This window comes from Schistocerca nitens, chromosome 12 (genome assembly GCF_023898315.1).
Source record: "Schistocerca nitens isolate TAMUIC-IGC-003100 chromosome 12, iqSchNite1.1, whole genome shotgun sequence".
Lineage (NCBI taxonomy): Eukaryota > Metazoa > Arthropoda > Insecta > Orthoptera > Acrididae > Schistocerca > Schistocerca nitens.
The window spans coordinates 39,304,861-39,328,163 of record NC_064625.1 but is presented as its reverse complement, the minus strand read 5'-3'; the positions used below and the strand labels follow the sequence as shown (position 1 = coordinate 39,328,163).

At 44.2% G+C, this 23,303-nt stretch overlaps 1 protein-coding gene and 1 non-coding gene across 2 annotated transcripts in view; both read left to right on the top strand.

Moving 5' to 3' along the window:
- Positions 1-23,303, top strand: part of LOC126215168 (short neuropeptide F) — a 620,765-nt gene that overhangs the window by 161,852 nt on the left and 435,610 nt on the right. The gene's annotated exons all lie outside the window — the stretch shown is intronic.
- On the top strand, positions 2,877-2,947 carry Trnat-ggu (transfer RNA threonine (anticodon GGU)). Its single transcript has one exon. It is a non-coding gene; the product is annotated as a tRNA-Thr (tRNA).

The following is a 23,303-nucleotide window of genomic DNA, read 5'->3' as shown; positions in this document are numbered from 1 at the left end:
CAGCAAGATATTGCCCGCCCGCACACGGCGAGTTTCTACTGCTTGTCTTCATGCTTGCCAGAAAGATCTCTCGATCTCGCCTGAATTGAGAACATTTGGAGCGCTGTGGGTAGGGCCCTCCAACCAACTAGGGACATCGACGATCTAATGCAGCAATCTGGCACGATATCCCTCAGCAGGACATCCAATAACTGGGTTACTGACTTGCTCGCTTTGTTAAGCTCTTTTTTAAGTAGCTTGAAGTGTACAAGAGGCAAGCTTTTGTCAGTAACCATATTTTGCTGAAAATTCGGTTTCCTTAGAGAGTCCACTTTACCCACGTCCCCTAATAATGATACTACTACTACTACTACTACTACTACTACTACGTGATCAGGCCCAGTGGACAGCACGCATCTACAAGTTTCCTCCTCCACTGTATTCTGTCCATTGCTGCTATCCGCCATCCGTCCACATCTACTGACACTCGGTTTAAATCTTCATGGAGTCCATCCCTCCAACGCTTCTTGGGTCTCCCTGGCGGTCTCTTTCCTGTAGGTGTGAAATCCAGGAGCTTCCGAGGCCATCTGTGATCCTCCATCCGGGCCACATGGCCGGCCCACTGCATTCGTTTGGCTTTGACAGTTCCTGCTATGTTGGGCTGCTGGTATAGTTCCTCAAGCTCTTGGTTGTATCTGATCCTCCATTCCCCTGTATCTACATCCAGAACCGGACCGAAGATCTTCCATAGCACTTTTTCTCTCAAAAACAAGGAGCTTATGGATGTCCTGTTTCCAGATACTCCATGTCTCACAGCCGTATAGAACAACAGGCTGGATCAGGGTTCTGTACATTTGAATCTCAAACTGTCTGGAGAGATATCTGGACCGAAGCAGTTGTGCTAGACTGTGGTATGATCGGTTTACTGCTTGTATTCTGGTATTGATCTCTGCTTCACATGACGAGTTCTCAGTGAAAAGTGGCCCTAGGTATATGAATTCTTGCACTCTCTTGTGGGACTGGTCCCCAACCTGCAGTGATTGTAGATGATCAGCAGTCTGACAATGACCACGCGTCATAACGAGGTACTCTGTCTTGGCTTCGTTTATGTTTAGCCCAAATTTTCTGGCAGCCCCTAATAATAATAATAATAATAGGATAGCACCGACGTCACATGCTTAGCCTTCGCTGATGACCTCGCGATCCTTTCATGTGGTGAATAAACAGCAATCCATCAGATTGAAGTCCTCAAAGAATGTGCCGAGAAAGTTGGATTCCAAATGTCTTTTTCTAAAACCGAATTCGTGGCTACAAAACACATCAAAACACAAACTTTAATCACAAAATGTGGCACAGTGAACATGGTTAACCAGTTCAAGTACTTGGGAGAAATTATTGAACCTACAGGTACGGAAAGATTAGCTCAAAAAACACGGGAAAGCATGTGGGAAAGTTGTGAGCATCTAGAATAAGAAAAGCATAAAGATCAACACGAAAGCTCGACACTTCACGACTATTATCAGACCTGAAACACTCTACGCCAGCAAAACTCTAAACCTTAATTACAAAGGAGATCTCGAAAATATCAAAAAGGTTGAAAGAAAAATCATATGAAAAATACTTGGCCCAAAACTCACAGACAAAGGATACCGTCTACAATTACACACAGTCACGGAAAAATATTCCAACATCGAAACCGATCTCGGCAAACGACAATTTAAATTCTATGGACACATTATGAGACTTAAATGACAACCGACTACCACAGAAAATTTTGACGTACTTACAGAAACTGAAAAAGACAACAGTATGGATAAAACAGGTCCAGATTGATCTAAAAAATGCCCAAATCTCACAGATAGGCATCGAAGATCGAAACGTCTTCAGAAATGAGGTCTACAGCTGGAGAATTTCATCAGAAGACAAACCCAAGGTATCTAGAAGAAAGTTGGCAGATGAATGTCGAGCTAAGCATAGCGAGATGATGAAACAGTTCTGGATGAACGAGAAATATAACAGCCACAGTTCTTAAATTGCTTTATGTGATCCTCTAGGGGTCCAAACAATGTAAATAAATAAATAATAGTGATAGTAGCATTGCAGATTTGCAGTTTTACGCTACCTTACGTCAGCCTCTGCTTTCGCAACACCCTGTGCGGGCCGTTGAGGGCTTCATTTCCGGCCCTGCAGCCTGTATTTATGATCCTCTGCCGGCGGCGCACTTTTCACGGCACCCACCGTGCTGCCACTAAATCAGACGTCGTTTCGGCCGCAGCCGAGAATTGCGTCTTCAGGAAAAACGCTCGGTGGAGCGCGCGGCGTCGCTCATCTGTCGCCGTGACGTCACAACAGTGAGGCGCCTGTCCCCGGGCGTTCGCTGATTCGTCACAGCCAGCCCTGCCTAGAATCGCCGTTAATTCTGCTGCGCGTGGTTCACACAGAATATTCCCATTACGGCGAGTGACGGAAGATTGCTACCGGAGAATTTGTTTACCGCACGCTCACTGCGCCACGGGCTCTTGGCACAATTTTCCATAATAAGAAGATGTTAATTTTTTATAATCATAAGAAAAGAATGGGAGGACAGGATTAAAAAGTCCGTGTGGCAGGGACACAGACTTTCTTCTCTGAAGTAATGAATAAACTGACAGAAATGTTCATAAATGATATTCTATACGTGGCAACTGTTCTTCCAGGCGTATATAATTAAGGCGAGAAGGATGAATTGATCATTTTAGTGCGTAGGCACTCCACGCTCGAACTTTTACGGGAATCGGCGAAATGCCACGAGTAATGAGCATAACGTGGAAGGGGCACCACATTAGCAGTGTGTGGTATAAGTTGAGAATTTGGGTCTGACAGGATGCGTACTAGGGTAGTCCGTGCATGACCACTGTGCCGGGATGGCGCAGTGACAAGCGCATCTGCCTGGTAAGCAGGAGACCTGGGTTTGAATCCCAGTCTGGCACAAATTTTCAACTTTTCAGAATGAGTTGATGAATGCTCACTGGCAGCTAATGTGTCTTGAGTGGTATTCTGTTTGTTGTGACTGATCCTAGTATCTGATTCCAATGAGTGAAGAGCGACAGTGTAGTACAACACGGTACAGAAGAAGCAACTGTTACTTCTACATCTACATACATAGTCCTCGAGCCATCCTTCAGTCTCTTTCTTTCCCATTACACTCGAAAACGGAGCAAAGGAAATACGACTGCCACATTTTTTAACTCTGGTCTTCATGATAGTTATTACGTTGGTCGTTGTAGGATCATTCTGCATTGTTATAATTGCCGGTGCTCGTAACTTTCTCGATAGTGTTTCACAAAGAGATTCCAGTCTGAGTTCACGTACTATGTCTGTATTACTTGCCTATTGATCAAACCTACCAGTAACATATCTGGCAGCATGCCTCTGAATTGTTTCTGTGTCTTCATTTAAGCCCGAACACTCAAGCAGTACTCAAGAATGCGTTGCACTATTGTTTTATATGTAGTCTCTCTTACAGACGAAATACTCTCTCCTAAGACTCTCCCATCATAACGATGTCGGCTACTCACCCTCCCTAACACCAGCCTTACCCGCTCACTCCACTTCACATCGCTGTGCAACGTCGGACCCAGATATCTAATCGGCGTGACTTTGTCAAGCAACACGCCACTAACTCTGTGGAACACTTTAGACGTGGAAGTCTTTAATTTTAGCGTTTGGTAGTGTCTTGCATCAAGTGTGGCACGATAATCGTCAATGGACGTCACTGGTTTATATCCATGTATAAACAGTCCCTCCTGCATGGCCCCAGGTCCACACAGCTCACTGTAAAATGAGTATCGGGTTTTTTCTCTGGGGTTAAAAGGTGACCGGATCTCACGGATTGCCACTCGTCCACTCCTAGTACCACGTCGAGACAACACTGTAGTCTACCTAAATCAATACCCCACTTACGGGCTTGCCACAGATTTTACAAGCACTTCCGGCCAAAAGTTTTCGATCACCCACGAAAAAAACTACACTACTGACCATTAAAAGTGCTATACCACGACGATGACGTGCTACAGACGCGAAATTTTACCGACAGGAAGAAGATGCTGTGATATGCAAATGATTAGCTTTTCAGAGCGTTCACACAAGGTCGGCGCCGGTGGCGACACCTACAACGTGCTGACATGAGGAAAGTTTCCAATTGATTTCTCATACACAAACAGCAGTTGACCGGCGTTGCAAGCTGAAAGGTTGTTGTGATGCCTCGTGTAAGGAGGAGAAATGCGTACCATCACGTTTCCGACTTTGATAAAGGTCGGATTGTAGACTATCGCGATTGCGGTTTATCGTATCGCGACATAGCTGCTCGCATTGGTCGAGATCCAATGACTGTTAGCAGAATATGGAATCGGTAGGTTCAGGAGGGTAATACGGAACGCCGTGCTGGATCCCAACGGCCTCGTATCACTAGCAGTCGAGATGACAGGCATCTTATTCGCATGGCTGTAACGGATCGTGCAGCCACGTCTCGAACTCTGAGTCAACAGATGGGGACGTTTCCAATACAACAACCATCTGCACGAATAGTTCGACGACGTCTGCAGCAGCATGGACTACCAGCTCGGAGACCGTGGCTGCGGTTACCCTTGACGCTGCATCACAGACAGGAGCGCCTGCGATGATGTGCTCGTCGACGAACCTGGGTGCACAAATGGCATAACGTCATTTTTTCGGATGAATCCAGGTTCTGTTTACAGCATCATGATGGTAGCATTCATGTTTGGCGACATCGCGGTGTATGCCCATTGGAAGCGTGTATTCGTCATCGCCATAGTGGCGTATCACCCGGCGTGATGGTATGGGGTGCCATTGGTTACACGACTCGGTCGCCTCTTGTTCGAATTGACGGCACTATGAACAGTGGACGTTACATGTCAAATGCGTTACGACCCGTGGCTCTACCCTTCATTCGATCCCTGCGAAACCCTACATTTCAGCAGGATAATGCACGACCGCATGTTGCAGGTCCTGTACGGGTCTTTTTGGACACAGAAAATGTTCGACTGCTGCCCTGGCCAGCACATTCTCCAGATCTCTCACCAATTGAAACGTCTGGTCAATGGTGGCCGAGCAACTGGCTCGTCACAATACGCCAGTCACTACTCGTGATGAAATGTGGTACGTGTTGAAGCTGCATGGGCAGCTGTACCTGTACACGCCATCCACGCTCTGTTTGACTCAATGCCCAGGTGTACTAAGGCCGTTGTTACGGCCAGAGGTGGTTGTTCTGGGTACCGATTTCTCAGGATCTATGCACCGAAATTGCGTGAAAATGTAACCACATGTCAGTTCTAGCATAATATATTTGTCCAGTGAATACCCGTTTATCATCTGCATTTCTTCTTGGTGTAGCAATAATGTATATACTTTATTTCAGTCTACTCACACATCGTACAAACTAAACAGATCAACAAAATAGAAGTTTTCTCTCTCTATGACTAGGTAAAGTACAGTATGGTCTAGATTTTAGCTTCAGTGTATCTGCTCTTTGCCCTGATTATAGATGCACAAACTCTTGGCATTCTGGAGAAATATTTTGTAATGTTTTTTGCAGATACTACACTCCAACACGTCTGTAAAGTATCCCAAACATCTTGAACAGTAGACAAGCTCAATTTTTGGACCTCCATGTCAAGTTCATCCCATGAGAGTGCAACGGGGCTTAAGTCAGGTGACTCACATGTCCAGATCACATTCGTGAATTCCCCACATTTCTCATTTGTACTGACGTACCAGTACTGACACACCCTTTGCAGAAATTAGAAGCATGTTTAGTATCGTTGTGCTACTGCAGAACAAATCTACGTGTCATATCAGACGGAACCGCACAGTTGATCAGTGTTCTGTGATGACATACCTTGTTTAACGTTCCACTGATTCTCACTAGAGCACCGACTTCATCAGCCGCAAAACATCCCCATACCATCACCGTCCTGCCACCGTACTTCACTATTGGCGTCACGCACTGACTCTTCTTACGTTCTCCACAAACTCGATGTACAAACGTTCGACGAAGACTTGCAAATATTTCAGATTCGTCCGTGAATGACACATTGGATCACTGCTGCACGCTCTACTTTTTATGCTACTGTGCCCATTGCAATCTTTTCACCGTATTCTGTATGCGAGTAAAGACTTTTCGGCCGCAGTGCACCCCTTTAACTGTCCATGAAGGCGGCGTTGCGCTCTTGAGACAAAGATTGCAGCTACTCGCATGCTATTTACTTCCTAGCGAATTTCAGATACAGTAAGACTCATCCGACGTTTAGTCTGCACAGATACGAACTGCTCTTCATGTCTGATGTTATTCGTGGTCTTCCTCATCAAGGAATATTAGTATTGGCACCAATTTACTAGAAATGCTGGAGCGTATACACCGCTGCGCCAAATTTTCGTGCTGTTGATTTACTGGAATAGACATTCTGATGCAGAGCACTTACACGTTTTTCATTTGTCACCTCCTGCTTTGGTCCATTTAGGGAATACACTGAAGAGCCAAAAAAACTAGTACACTTCAATACGTAATATCGTGTAAGGCTCCCGCGAGCAAGCAAAAGTGCGGCAACACGGCATGGACTCGACTAATGTCTGAAATAGTGCTGCAGGGAACTGATACCATGAATCCTGCAGGGCTGTCCATAAATCTGTAAGAGTACGGGACGGTCGAGATCTCTTCTGAACAGCACGTTGCAAGGTATCGAAGATATGCTCAGTAATGTTCATGTCTTGTGAATTTGGTGGCCAGCGGAAGTGTCTAAACTCAGAAGAGTGTTCCTGGAGCAATTCTGGGCGAGTGGGGTGTTGCATTGTACTGCTGGAATTCCTCAAGTCCGTTGGAATACACAATGGACATGACTGGATGCAGGTGATCAAACAGGATGCTTGCATATGTGTCACCTCTCAGAGTCGTATCTAGACCTATCAGGAGTCCAATGTCAATCCAACTGCACACACCCCACACAATTACAGAGCCTCCATCAGTTTGAACAGTCCCCCTGCTGAGATAAAGGGTACATGGATTCATGATGTTGTCTCCACACCCGTACACGTCAATCAGCTCGATACAATTTGAAACGAGACTCATCCGACCAGGCAACATGTATCCAGTCATCAACAGTCCAATGTCGGTGTTGACGGGAGCAGGCGAGGCGCAAACCTTTGTGTCGTGCAGTCATCAAGGGTACAGGAGTGAGCCTTCGCCTCCGAAAGCCCACATCGACGATGTTTTGTTGAATGGTTCGCATGCTGACAGTTGATAACCGAGCATTGGAACATGCAGCAATGTGCAGAAGGTTTGCACTTCTGTCACACTGAACGATTCTCTGCAGTCGTCGTTGGTGCCGTTCTTGCTGCATAATCTTTTTCCGGTCGCAGCGGTGTCGGAGATATGATGTTTTACCGGAGTCCTGATATTCACGGTACACTCATGGTATGGTCGCACGGAAAAATCCCCACTTGATCGCTACCTCGGAGGTACTGCGTCACATCACTTGTGCGCCGACTATAACACCACTTCCAAATTCACTTAAATCTTGATAACCTGCCATTGTAGCAGCAGTAACCGATCTAACAACTGCGCCAGACACTTGTTGTCTGATATAGGCGTTGCAGGCCGCAGAGCCGTCTTCTGCCTGGTTGCATATGTATTTGAATATTCATGCCTATAGCAGCTCCTTTGGCGCTTCAGTGTAATATCGTATGAAGTTGATAAGGCACACAAACACACTGCTAGATGTACACAGTGCACTGTGAATTAATGCGAACTGCTTGCTACACGGACAGCTAAGAGAAGAGGCCAGTTCCAATGGAACCGTCTTAGGTCACACCACAACAGTACTGTTGTGGATACTCATCGGCGCCCTTTGTGCGAAAACAGGTCAAATACACAACAGAGACCCTTATTTATATGTTTAAACTGGTCTTATCAGGAAATGGTTATGATAGAATATCCTAAACGAAATGACTTTTTAACAACTAGTTTATAGTTGTGATAGGTGATAGAAAACTTTTGATCGGTAGGGCAGGGTATAATTAAGAATCCTCCAGCTAAGGCCGGTATTACACTATCAAATTTCTTTGTCAAAGATTTGATCAAAGATGTGATCCAATATTCCGTCCAATATATTTGACAAAGATCTTTGACGTAGCGCTAGAAGGGGCATTACACTGTCATCAAATTTTTCGTCAAAGTTCAAGATGGCTGACAACTTGTTATTAACCGCAGCAGTTCTACGTACCCCAAATGCATTGTGTACACATGCGGAAAAGAAGTGGGGGAAAAATGGAACCATACATACGAGGTTGACAGTCTTAAAAGTCCTGGGATTACAACTTGATAATAAATTCGGTTGGGAGGAGCACACCACAGAACTGCAGAAAGGCCTTAACAAATCTGTATTTGCAGTTCGAGTGTTAGCAGACATAGGCAACATAAAAATGAAAAAACTTGCATACTTTGCCTACTTTCATTCCATAATGTCATATGGGATAATATTTTGGGGTAAATATTGAAGTCAAACAAAAGTTTTCAGAGCCCAAAAGCGTGTAATACGTATTATTTGTGGAGTAAATTCACGGACGTCCTACAGAAACCTCTTCAAAGAACCGGATATACTAACTACTGCCTCTCAGTATATTTACTTCTTAATGAAATTTGTCGTAAATAATATATCTCTTTTTTCAACAAACAACTCAGTTCATACATACAATACCAGGAACAAAAATGATCTGCACAAGGACTTAAAAGCACTTACTATAGTTCAAAAAGGGGTCCACTACTCAGGAACACTCAACTTCAATAATTTGCCAGGAAACATAAAAAATTTAGTTAGAAATAAAGATCAGTTTAAAAGGAGCCTGAAAAGCTTACTACTGGCCAACTCCTTCTACTCCATTGGCGAAATTTTTAATAGAAACAAATGGTGTATTGTATTTATTCATACTATTAGTATCGTTATTTCAGCTTAAAAAAAAATCGACGTGTTCCGCATCCACGAGGATCTCCTCAGCACGGATCTACGGAACGAAAAACTAATCTAATATGGGTGAAGCCGTGGGTTTTACGACGACACGATAAAAGCATTCAACAAAACTTGTTACGTGAGCTTAGAGTGGAAGACGTCAAGTCGTACATCAATTACTTAAGAATGGATGAGCATACATTTCTGTATGTGCTCAATGAAGTGTATCCTCATATCACAAAGCACAATATTCACTTAAGAACCGCTACATCTTCACTGTAACACTGTAACTCTCCGATTCCTTGCTACAGGAGAGGGTTATGTTATGCTAGGTTAGGTTAGGTTAGGTCAGGTCAGGTCAGGTCTGGTCTCCAATCTTCTTAATCTATTTTTGTATTCAGGGTGCCTCACGTTGTAAAGCGCCTCATCAGCTTCAGACAGCTCTATTAATTTTGTAGTTGTCGGCACACACCAATTGTATTTACCGGCAATGGTTATAAAAACACTACAGACGACAGAACGCTGCAGCGATGCTAGCGCTCCATGTGGTAACAAGTCACATTGCAGTCAACAGAAGACAAGCGGTTTCTTTGATCAAATATACAGCGAGGCCCTAGATTTGATCAAATATTGGACGACATTTGACAAAGTCCCTATTACACTATCAAATATCTTTGACAAAGATATTGGACAAAGAAATTTGATAGTGTAATACCAGCCTAACCGACGATAAGGGTATTGGTCTGCAGGTTTTCAATCCATTATTTTACCCTTCTTCACCTGAGAACCATCTACGCTTCTTTCCAGTCACTTAAAACAAGCCGCGCGGTCTGGGGCGTCTTGTCACGGTCTGCGGGGCTCCCCTCGTCGGAGGTTCGAGTCCTCCGTCGGACATGGGTGTGTGTGTGTGTTGTCCAAAGTTAATTTAAGTTAGATTAAGTAGTGTGTAAGCTTAGGGATTGATGACCTAAGCAGTTTGGTCCCATAAGATCTTACCACAAATTTACAATTTTACTTCGAACAATCTGCTGGTCAGGATACTGGCGAGAAATGGTAGCTAAGTATGGGTCCAGCGCTGAAGAGGGTTCTTCGACATGTCAATTTATTTGTAGGAAGGGGATAAGTGAGGGGGAGACGTGGGGGAGGGGGGTGGAAAAATGCCGCTGGTGATTCATGTACCGTCTGCCACACACCGTACGGTGTGCTGCATTTGCAGACGTAGCTGGAGATTCAGGCGAAGAGGCGGAGCGACGGTCCAGTTCCAGAAATAGTGCCCTACCTATACGGCTGTCTCCAGGGAGGTTTTATTGTGCGCGGCAGCGTTAGAGGTCAGTCGCAGCCGATATTCGGCCGGCAGTTAGCAGTAACAAGCAGCTAACGAGGCGTTCCGCCTCCACTTCACGTCGTAAAGCGGCAGAGGCGCCAGAGGGTGTTCCAGACCACAAGCAGCTGACCGTACGCTTCTGCAGGCAGCACCTTCATCCAGGTACGGTAAAAGGAGAAGATTATGGGCGTGAGACCCCCAACCAGTAAAAAAAAAAAAAAAAAAAAAAAAAGCATTTCAGTATAATTGCTTAAACTTATGTATAAGTTTGTTTAGCCGAATGCCGGACATTTGCCACGGCGGACACTTGCCCCTTCGTCAGGTAGTTTGAGTAGCGATCCCTCAGGTAAGGGACGCCCTTCCTCGTACTTCTTCTGTCCGCTTTCAAACCGCCGTCTCCACATCTTACTCGATACAACCAGTACGTAAGGGACCTTCAAGATCTCGGCGAAATACAAAACTTCTTTTTCCGAAATCGAAATATTTGTAACTTTTGGGAAACGAAAGCAATACCGGCGATTATTTCAGATTGTAATTAATAAGGGAATGATGTAAAGAGAATGCGAATGTACACTAATCATTTATTTTTGATCACTGCATTTGTGTCTACTTTAATTACTACAACTGCATGCCCAAAAGACAATAAGGAAAGAAGAAATGGGAATTTGAATGTTTGAAAAGAAGAACGACATACTCCATATTAATTTACTCTCTAAAATCCGATATCCCTTACGGCGAAACATTAGTTAATAAAGTGTAGCGGGACAATGTTCAAATCATGACTGAAAATACGTCCACTAAATAGAGATAAGAACATCTATGATTGACATGTCATCTAAAGTCGACGCACAATTTTAAAATGTTAGAAATAAGGAAATGAAGTAATACAGAATGCTATGTTTGTAACGTACATTGTTGTTCTACATTGTTTAGCTCTGGTATTTACCGGGTCACAGAGAAAGCATCCTAGGTTTTGGAGGGAAAAGCCGTAATTGCAATGATCTGCACTGCAACAGAAACAAGAAGCACAATTTAAGGAAAAATAAAGTAATGTGTGTTTCAGCTCACAAGCGACATTGAAGCAGATAGTTCCTGTGACTTAGTATGGGCAGAGGTTATATTCGACAACCGGAATAAATTAATAACTGGCTCCTTTTACCGACCCCCGGTCTCAGATGAAAGAGTTGCTGAACAGTTCAAGGAAAACTTGAGTCTCATCACAAATAGGTACCCTACTCATACAATTATAGTTGGCAGTGACTTCGATCTACCTTCCATATGTTGACAAAATACATTTTCAGACCCTATTGTAGATAGAAAAAAAAATTCTGTAATTGTTCTAAATGCTTTTTTAAAATTATTTTGAACAGTTAGTTCACGAGGCCATTCAAATTGTAAATGGTTACGAAAACACACTTGACCTCTTAGCCGCAAATAATCCTGAGCATCACGACGGATAGAGGGATTAATGAACGCACAGTCATAGCGAGGCTCAATTCCCTAACAAAGAACTTCACCAAAACTAAGCGCGAAATATATCTATTTAAAAAAGCAGTTAAAAATTCGGTTGACATCTTTCTGAGAGACAGTCTCCAATCCTTCCAAACTTTGTAAGTGAAGACCATATGTGGCTTAAGTTCAAAGAAATAGTATCAACAACACTCGAGAGATTCATACCAAATAAATTAATAAGAGACGGAACTGATCCCCCATGGTACACAAAACACGAGTGAAAGCTGCTGCAGGAGCACCGAAAAAGGCACGTATAATTTAGACGAACGCAAAATCTCCAAGATTGGCGAAGTTTTACTGAGGCTCGAAATTTGGTGGGCATTTCAATGCGAGATGCATTTAATAGTTTCCACGACGAAAGTCTCTCTAGAAATGTGACGGAAAATCCAAAGAGATTCTGGTCCTACGTTAAGTAAACCAGCGGAAAGGCTCAGTAGGTACCTTTACTGCGCGACAGCGATGTGGAGGAGGAGGGGGAGAGAAGGGACCCAACCCTTCGGAGCAGGTAAAATCGTGGCAAATGTCCGGCGTGGCAAATGTCCGGTGTGGCAAATGTCCGCACACCCATGAGCCAATAATAAGCAAGAAAAGTGAGAGTTTCTAAACTACAAAGGTTTCTAGAAAATTAGAACCGAAACTGAGGAAACAAATATTATTCTTATTATCGTATGCATCAATTACAGTAATACACATTTAGCAAAACAAATGTATATAAAAATCAACATGTGAAATTATATACAGTACACAAGTTTTAAAACGGCTCAGACTACACTCGGATGTTGATGGACTCGATCCAACGGAGTGCCTCGTGCTATGCTTCATGGAGCTTCTCAATACCACCAGGGAAGCGTCTGATTGAACATTCATTCACAATGTGGCTCATTGTTCTGGTGTTACCACACTCACACACACTGTCACTTGAAAAGCCCCAGTCGTGCACCTGTCCTCTTCAGTCCGATATCTGTTTAACTACACCCACACCTCCCTTGGTTGGTGGAAGCCTGGAACAACAAGTTCGTGGTTTCGGGTTCTAGTAGCTTGCCACTCACGTTTCCACACTGCGTCCTGGTCTAATCCTGTGAATAGCATTTGGACTCCCATTTCATATGCTGGTCTTCTAGACTTGAGGCGGTTTCCTGGGCAGTGATAGCAAATCGTCATGAAGAGGGATCGAGTTGTTTTCAGAAACTTGATGACAAAGGTTGTAAAGAGCAGCCTTTCGACGGAGGTCTGGTGGACAGATGTTTGAAAGCACTCGTAGCCAGCAAGTAGGTATAGACCTGGCTGTACCACTAAATACTCTGAGTTCAGTTGGACGTCTACTTTCACTACATGGGCCCTTCGGAGCCAAACTGGTGCACAGTATTCTGCTGCAGAGTATACCAGTGCAAGGGATGCTCCTCGAAGGACTGAAGTGGTTGCTGCCCATGTACTGCCTGCCAGCTTTCTCACAAGGTTCACTCATGTTTGTATCCTCTTGGCCAAGTTGGAAAGGTGTTTTTTGTATGTTGAAGTTCTGTCCAGAGTGACTCCCAGATATTTTGGGCTTTCGTTGTATCTGACTGTGCCAAGAGGGCCGAACTGTGGACTGATCTTTGCTGATGAAAGGCTATTAGAGAGGTGGAACAGGCTTACTTCGGTTTTAGAAACATTTGGTCTCATTCGCCATGTCTCAACAAATATTAAGACCACCTACTTAATAATAGGTTGTCTGAATTACAATACAGCGGCGACTCTGATTGGAAAGGATTCGACAAGCCCTTGTTAGGTTTTCGGAGGTATGCGGATTCAGATGTCTACGCACGGGTACACAAGTCCTGTAAATTGCATGCTGGTGGTTTTTGGGACCAGAGCTAGTGACAGACAGCGTCTCATAGTGTTCCGTCAGTGGCCAGGACATCAATAGCAGTTGACCGTCATGCTGCTCAAAGCACTGTAGCACGATTCTGCAGCTGAGACAGACTGTTACCCTGCTGGAAGATGCCGTCGTTGTCAGGGAGGCCGTAAGTGTGAAGGTACGCAGGTGCACCGCATAATGTTGGCATTGGCCAAAGCTTGTGATTTCGATCGCTGCAAGCTCCATTGAAACGGAGAGGAATGTTCCTCATAGCGCAATACTGCCTCCAGTGCTCTGTATCCTTCGTACGGTGCATGTTCCAAGGAGCAATTCACCTGGATGATGGCGTATATGTACACAACCATCAACCTGATGTAAAAGAGATGTGGCTCATTAGATCAGGCGACACGTTTTCATTGACCCAAAGTGCAAACTCTATGGTTTGCACTAACAATACCACCACTTGCAAAGTAGATTAGAAATCAGATTAATAATGTTTCTCACGCAGCATATGTTCGCTTTATCGGGCAACAACAAAGTTATTGACTGTAGATGGTATCTTCAGAATGGAAATTATTAAGGCACTGCAAAAAAGTGATTAATTTGGCACTTATCTTGAATGGATTCCCACGTAGATTTCGTCGAAGTCGTTATGGCTCATCTTGTTGATTCCAGGGTGATTCCACTTTGGCTGCTAGAAGGTCCGGATCTGTATTTTTAGCAATATTTGAAGTAAAGCTGTAAGGACGGGACGTGAGTCGTGCTTGGGTAGCTCAGTTGGTAGAGCACTTGCCCGCGAAAGGCAAAGGTCGCGAGTTCGAGTGTCGGTCCGGCACACAGTTTTAATCTGCCAGGAAGTTTCATATCAGCGTACACTCCGCTGCAGAGTGGAAATATTTGAAGACCTAACAAATGCGTTTTTCAGGAAATTCTTAATGTTCAAACAATTCCAGATCGGAACAATGGCATGATAGAAATAATTTTTGACTTCACGATCCACATTTTTAATAAACTTCTTGTAAATTCACATATACTTCTTCTTAATCGTCAAAAAATGTTTCAGATGGCTCTGAGCACTATGGGACTTAACATCGGAGGTCATCAGTCCCCTAGAACGTAGAACTACTTAAGCCTAGCTAACCTAAGGACATCACACACATCCATGCCGAAGGCAGGATTCGAACCTGCGACCGTAACGGTAGCGCCGTTCCAGAATGAAGCGCCTAGAACCGCTCGGCCACACTGGCCGGCTCTTAATTCTCACATCATCAAGAAAACAGTTTTGTATCAATCTTCACACAGCTAATTTCCACTTTAACTAAACACAAGACTTGACTGTTATTTTAACGGCTCTGAGCACTATGGGACTTAACAGCTATGGTCATCAGTCCCCTAGAACTTAGAACTACTTAAACCTACCTAACCTAAGGACATCACACAACACCCAGCCATCACGAGGCAGAGAAAATCCCTGGCCCCGCCGGGAATCGAACCCGGGAACCCGGGCGTGGGAAGCGAGAACGCTACCGCACGACCACGAGGTGCGGGCGACTGTTATTTTACAAAGCGAAATAACAACATAACTTCTGCAAAGTGAAACAAAGACTGCACTGTGCGCATTCACGCAAAAACGGTTACAAGCAAGACAAAGATTATGACAGTCTCACAGAAATGCATACACACAAGAACAATATCACTGTAATATATAGATACATCGGAGTAACTATACATTAATAACACCAAATGTGAATATTGTCACAAAAAAAGTCTTACTTCGCAGAAAAGTAGTTCGATATTACTGGTATCGAGAACTGGGGGATGGAGTGCCGTAATGGTCACGTAAATAAAGAACCACTACACCGTGCCCACTGCACTCATAGTTGACGATGTCGTTGTGTCAGCATGCGATCCGGTATAATGCTCTCCTGTGGAACCTCACGTTCAAAAATGTGCCCTGGACGGTGTGCTCCAAAGCGCTTGTGCTGCCACCAGCATTGTTCGGGGTGGTTATAAATAAATTGTAGTGTCGGTTGTATACATCGTAGGGCGCAGGATATGTTCATTAACAAGTGCGCTCGTAGCGCATGCTGAACATAAGAATAGTTCCACTTTCTGCCACCAGGTGAAAATATGGCGCATGAAGCACTCAGAATGTGGTGTGGGTGCAGGAAGAATTACCAAACACATGATAATGGCACGTTAATTAGGATATGGTTACGTGTTCATTATGGTTCAAATGGTTCACATGGCTCTAAGCACTATGGGACTTAACATCTGAGGTCATCAGTCCCATAGACTTAAAACTACTTAAACCTAACTAACCTAAGGACATCACACACGTCCATGCCCGATGCAGGATTCGAACCTGCGACCGTAGCAGCAGCGCGTTTCCGGACTGAAGTGCCTAGAACCGCCACAGCGGCCGGCATTCATTATGGTCTCCAGATTCAGAAACATGCTACATCCATAACATGGCATGGCCGACAATTACTCACAGCACATCCAGCGTAATCGGAGCGATGTCTCGTCGTATGCTGTCCTTCACATCAGGAAGAGTCCAGAGACATGCTTGATAAACTCGATCTTTCAGATATCCACGCAGCCAGGATTCGCATGGATTTAGGTCAGAGGATCTGGAAGGCCAAACATGTTGAAAATGTCGAGATGAAGCAGTCGTTGCCGGAGGTATCTCGGAGCAGATCTTACACATGATAATCAGCATGTGGCGTCACCCCATCTTGTCTATAAATAATAGTGTCGATACAGTTGCTCACTTGCAAAGGTGGAATCACGTGTTGCACAAGGAGATCCTTATAATGTGAAGATGTCGCCGTACACCCGACAGCGTCGTGAGATGTCGCCTTCTCGAATAAAAACGGACCGATACTGAAGGAACTTCTGAAACCGCGCCACACAGTCACATAAGCTGAGTGCTGTGGATGTTCCTGCACAACATGTGGTGGAGCAGAACCCCATATGTGACAGTTCTGTGCATTCGCGACACCGTGTGGAGTAAAATGTGCTTTCTCCGTCCAACAAATATTCCCCAGCCACACGTCATCCCTATCCTAGGGTGCCAAAAAATGAATGGCAAAGTCACGGCATTGTAGACTACTTTGAAGCTTCATTTGGAGCACATTTTGAATCTGTATGGATGTTGCTGTTGTTGTTGTTGTTGTTGTTGTTGTTGTTGTTGTTGTTGTCAATGATGATTACGATGATAATTATGATGTTGTGGCCTTCTATCCGAAGACTGGTTTGATGCAGCTCTCTGTGCTACTCTATCCAGTGCAGGCCTCTTTATCTCCAAGTAACTACTGCAACCCACATTCTTCTAAATCTGCTTACTGTATTCATCTTTTGGTCTCCCACTACTATTTTACCCGCCACGCTTCCATCCAGTCCTAAATTGGTGATCCTTTGATTTCTCGGAATGTGTACAATCAACCAACCCCCTTTTTTAGTCACGTTGTGCTACAAATTTCTTTTCTCCCCAGGTCTACTCAGTACCTTCTCAATGGTTACGTTATCTACTCGTCTAACCTTCAGCATTCTTCTGTAGTACCACATTTTGAAAGCTTCTATTCTCTTTTTCGCTTGTTGAACATGCAGCTCCGCAGCAGACTGCTCCTACGTGTTCACATGTTGACCCAACGACACCTTCAATTAAGACTGCAGCAGTGCGCACGCGACAACTGGCATTCGACCATCGATCAATGGTAACGTGTCGGTTCTTCGGGTGAATGTCATTTTTGTTACACTAAACCGATGGTCGTCTCAACAAACACAGCCATAGAGGTGAACGGCGGCTCGAAATGTACAGCGTGCCACGGACGCATGTTGGTGGGAGCAGCATTATGCTATGGAAGACCTTCTCCTGCGGTTGCATGGGACCTGCGTTAGTAAGCGAAGAACCATTGACAGCTGCAAACCACCTGCATCCGTTCATGCTTGATGTCTTCCCCGAGGGCGATGTCTACTTTCAGCAGTATAATTGTCCGTGTCTCGGAGCCAGAACCGTGCTACAATGGTCTGACGAACATTATAGTGAACTTCGCGTACCCAAATCAGCGGCCCTTCATTTACGCGAATTGCATGACCAGTGCGTAGACATCTAATGCCACATACCTCCATAAACCTACCAACAAGTTGTCGGATCCCTGATACGCAGAATCAATGATGCATTTCGTTCCAAAGACGGTTAAACAAGCTTTAAGCAGGTGGTCGTAATGTTTTGGCACCTCAGTGTATAAGCGTGTATAAATACGAGGTGTGGCTAGAAAAAAACCGGACTAGTACTGGTGAAACAATAAAACGAATGCAATAAGGCTGAAAGTCGCGTGGCCTGTCACGTGACTCTCGCTCCGCCTACTGCTCGAGTTTCATCTGCCTCCTGCACTCAGTCTGCCCGTGGCGTCTGTTTTAAGTAGTTGACGTTTTGTCTGTGCGTCGGAAAATGTTGAGTGTACAGAAAGAACAGCGTGTTAACATCAAATTTTGTTTCAAACTAGGAAAATCTGCAAGTGAAACGTTTGTAATGTTACAACAAGTGTACGGCGATGATTGTTTATCGCGAACACAAGTGTTTGAGTGGTTTAAACGATTTAAAGATGGCCGCGAAGACACCAGTGATGACACTCGCACTGGCAGACCATTGTCAGCAAAAACTGATGCAAACATTGAAAAAATCGGTCAACTTGTTCGACAAGATCGCCGTTTAACAATCAGAGCAGTGTCTGAGTTAACAGGAGTTGACAAGGAAAGTGTTAGGCAGATTCTTCATGAAAGTTTCAACATGAACAAAGTGTGTTCAAAAATGGTTCCAAAGTGTCTCACAATTGAACAGAAGGAACGCCGAAGAATGATTTGTTCTGACATCCTGGAAAACATTGAAAGTGATCCCACCTTCTTACAAAATGTTATTACTTGCGATGAATCGTGGTTTTTTACTTACGATCCCGAAACTAAACGCCAATCGATGCATTGGAAAACTCCTGGTTCTCCACGACAAAAAAAAGCACGAATGTCAAAATCGAAATTCAAGGCAATGATGATTGTTTTTTTTTTTTTTTTGACATCAAAGGGATTGTGCACATTGATTGGGTACCAGAGGGACAAACAGTGAATCAGCATTACTACATTAGCGTCCTGGCTACCCTACGTGAGCGAGTACGGAGAAAACGGAACGATTTGTGGAGAAAAAAGTCACCCTTCACCAAGACAATTCCCCAGCTCACAGTGCGTTGTCAGTGAAGACGTTTTTGGCAAAACACAACATTCCCATCTTAGATCATCCACCCTACTCACCTGATTTGGCCCCCTGTGACTTTTTTCTTTTCCCTAAAGTCAAGTCAGCTTTGAAAGGAACTAGATTTGAGACTGTTGAAGCAGTAAAAGAAAAAGCGACGGAAGTAATGTAACTTACCGAAAATGATCTGCAGCATTGCTATGAACAGTGGAAAATTCGTATGGAGCGGTGTAGAGACCGAGGAGGAGAGTACATTGAAGGAGATAACATGAAATTGTAAATAATTGTAAATAAATGTTTTTTCCAGCATCAGTCCGGTTTTTTTCTAGCCGCACCTCGTATGTGTCAGATACATTAAGTGTATGTGGTACGTGCGTTTGTGAGCAAAGCCACGGGTAGAAAACTGCTCCTAAACTCCTAAACCAATTTCAACGAAACTCGGTAGACATATAATTTACTATCTGGAAAGAATTACTGTGGGGATAAGAAACACCAACTTCCTACTGAGATGGAGGTGATAATGTGAAGAGAGAAGGGGAGAGGAAGACATGGATAAATAGAAAGGGGGAAGGAGCACATGTACACAAGTATGAAGTTGAGGGAGATGGAAATAAAGACGGGGGAGGTCCAACTGCATAAAAAAGGGGAGAAGATGGACGCAGAGGAGGAGACTCTACCATCCGGCAGCGCTTCATATAGCCCACAGCGGGCCAGTCCAGAGCTCAGACGTAAGCCTCGATATCCAGGTCTCTTTGTTCCTTTCTTTGTCATCAGTCTTCTGACTGGTTTGATGCGGGCCGCCACGAATTCCTCTCCTGTGCGAACCTTTTCATCTCAGAGTAGAACTTGCAACCTATGTCCTCAATTATTTGCTATATGTATTCCAGCCTCTGTCTTCCTGTACAGTTTTTGCCCTACACAGCTCAATCTAGTACCATAGAAGTCGTTCCCTAGTGATATCTTAACAGATGTCCTATCATCCTTTCCTTTCTTCTTGTCAGTGTTTTTCGCATATTCCTTCTGTCTCCGATTCTTCGCAGACCCTCCACATTCCTTTCCTTATCAGTCCACCAAATTTTCAACATTCACCTGTAGCAGCACATCTCAAATGCTTTGATTTTTTCCTTTTCCGATTTTCCAACTGACCATGTTTCACTACAGTCAATGCTGTGCTGCAAACGTACATTCTCAGATATTTCTTCCTCAAATTAAAGCCTATCTGACACCAGTAGACTTATCTTGGCCATGAATGCCCTTTCTGCCAGTGCTAGTCTGCTTTTGACATCCTCCGTGTTCCGTCCGCCACTGGTTATTTTGCTGCCTAGGTAGTAGAATTCCTTAACTTGTTCTACTTCGTAACTATCAATCCTGATGTTAACTTTCTCTCTGTTCTCATTACTACTCATTACTTTCGACTTTCTTCGATATACTCTCAACCCATGTTCTGTAAATTGATTGTTCATTCCATTCAGCAGATTGTCCGCATCTCGTGGTCGTGTGGTAGCGTTCTCGCTTCCCACGCCCGGGTTCCCGGGTTCGATTCCCGGCGGGGTCAGGGATTTTCTCTGCCTCGTGATGACTGGGTGTTGTGTGCTGTCCTTAGGTTAGTTAGGTTTAAGTAGTTCTAAGTTCTAGGGGACTGATGACCATAGATGTTAAGTCCCATAGTGCTCAGAGCCATTTGAACCATTTGAACCATTCAGCAGATCATGTAATTCTTCTCCATGTCATCAGCGAATCGTATCAATGATATCCTTTCACCTTGAATTTTAATTCCACTCCCGAATTTTTCTTTTATTTCCATCATTTCGTCTTCTATGTACAGATTGAACACTAGGGGCGAAAGATTACATCCCTGTCTTACACCATTTTTAATGTGAGCACTTCGTTCTTGGTCGAGCACTCCTATTACTCCCTCTTGGCTGTTTTATACTTTCTACATTACTTGTACTCTTCTCTCCCTATAGCTTACCCCTCTTTTCCTCAGAATTTCGAACATCTTGCACCATTTTACATTGTCGAATGCCTTTTTCAGGTCGACAAATTCTATGAACGCGTCTTGATTTATTCTTTAGTCTTGCTTCCATTATCAGCCGCAACGTCAGGAAGGCCTTTCTGGTGCCTTTACCTTCCCTAAAGCCAAAAAGGTGGTCATCTAGCACATCCTCAATTTTCTTTTCCATTCTTGTGTATGTTATTCTTGTCAGTAACTTGGATGCATGAGTTGTTAAGCTGATTGTGCGATAATTCTCGCACTTGTCAGCTCTTGCTGTCTTCTCAGTAGAGCAGAGAGACCGAGTGAGGTGGCGCAGTGGTTAGCACACTGGACTCGCATTCGCTTCAGGAACTCGGGTGGGAGTCTCTAGGGGAGAGGAGGCGTTCTTTTCGTGAATCGCTATTGAGGAAATGTAGAGAACCAGCATTTGCGGCTGACTGCAGTACAATGTTGCTGCCGCCAACTTACATTTCGCGGAAACACCACAAAGATAAGAGAGATTAGGGCTCGTACAGAGGCATATGGGCAGTCATTTTTCCCTCGTTCTGTTTGGGAGTGGAACAGGGAGAGAAGATGCTAATTGTGGTACGAGGTACCCTCCGCCACGCACCGTATGGTGGATTGCGGAGTATGTATGTAGATGTAGAACTGGTTACGGAAAGTGACAGCTTGGGCCATTGGTGCCGTCTCGATGTAGCACAGCGACGTTCCATTGCATTCTGTGACGTTACGTTGCCGTCAAGCGCGAATCGTCCGATACAGGTCCCAGCGTCTTGTTTCGGAGGACGCAGTGGAGTATAGAGGAGTGGTAGAGTGAGCCGGCTCCCCTAGGAGCGGTCAGCCGTGTCAAGTGGAAGGCGGGGTGCAGGGAGGGAGGGTGCTTGTAGCGGCGGGGCCACCTGTTGCTTCAGCCCTGGCCGTCAGCTGCCAGCCATCCCGTGGTGTCACGTATTGTCGCCAGAGGCGTCCGCTTTCAGTAGTCAGGGTTGCAAGGTTATCCGGCCTTTTACTGTCTTGTATACAAGTCCCATTTGACTTCTCATCGACCAGGCCGAGATCGCGTAACTGCCCGTTCCTAGCTACTTACGTAAGGCCGGTATTACACTATCAAGTTTCTTTGTCAAAAATCTTTGTCAAAGATATTTGATGGTGTAATAGGGAAATTTGTCAAATGTCGTCCAATATTTGATCAAATCTAGGGCCTCCCTGTAGATTTGATCAAATAAGTCGCTTGTCTTCTGTTTACTGCAATGTGACATGTTACCACGTGGAGCGCTAGCATCGCTGCAGCGTTCTGTCATCTGTAGTGTTTTTATAAACATTGCCGGTAAATACAATTGGTGTGTGCCAACAACTACAAAATTAATAGAGATGTATGAAGCTGATGAGGCCTTTTACAACATGAGGCACCCTGAACACAAAAATAGATTAAGTAGATTGGAGACCTGACCTGACGTAACCTAACCTAACCTAACCTAATCTAACCCTCTCCTGTAGCAAGGAATCGGAGTGTTACAGTGAGCCTGTCTTCTACAGATGTAGCAGTTCTTAAGTGAATATTGTGCTTTGTGATATGAGGATACACTTCACTGAGCAAATACTGGAATGTATGCTCATCCATTCTTCAGTAATTGATGTACGACTTGACGCCCTCCACTATAAGCTCACGTAACAAGTTTTGTTGAATGCTTATATCGTGTCGTCGTAAAACCCACGGATTCACCCAGGTACGTTTCCTTTTTTTCCCCCACTTCTCTTCAACATGTGCATACAGTGCAATTGTGGTACATGCAACTGTTGCGGTTAATAACAAGTTGTTGTTGTGAGCCATCTCGAACTTTGACGAAGGATATATTATGACAGTGTAATACCCCTTCTAGCGCTAAGTCAGAGATCTTTGTCAAATATATTTGACGGAATATTTGATCACATGTTTGATCAAATCTTTGACAAAGAAATTTGATAGTGTAATACCGACCTAAGGGCGATAAATAAGAATTAAGAGAAATATGGAAAATACCAATAGGATATACAGATACACCATCCAGTGCTGTTCTAGAAAAAACGTTAAGTTAGGCGACAGCAAATTCTCTGTTCAGTGGCAAAATTTCATGAAATATGTGGAAAAAAAGCTGTCCTTCCTCACGGAAACTAAACAACTTATCAACTTATCAAGTCACATCATAGAATTTTATTTCGAATTTTTGAAATTGGCAGAATATGGCTTTGCAATTCGAGTCCATAATGACGTCGAAAGGGTGTTCTCTTTTATAAACGCCGAGCGTACAAAGGAACGCAATAAATTGCAAACCGACCCAATCAGTAAGATGATGTAGTTTCTAGGTAATTTAAGCTCATCCTGTCGACGTTTACACGAACTGACATGAAAAAATATAACTTCCTTGATA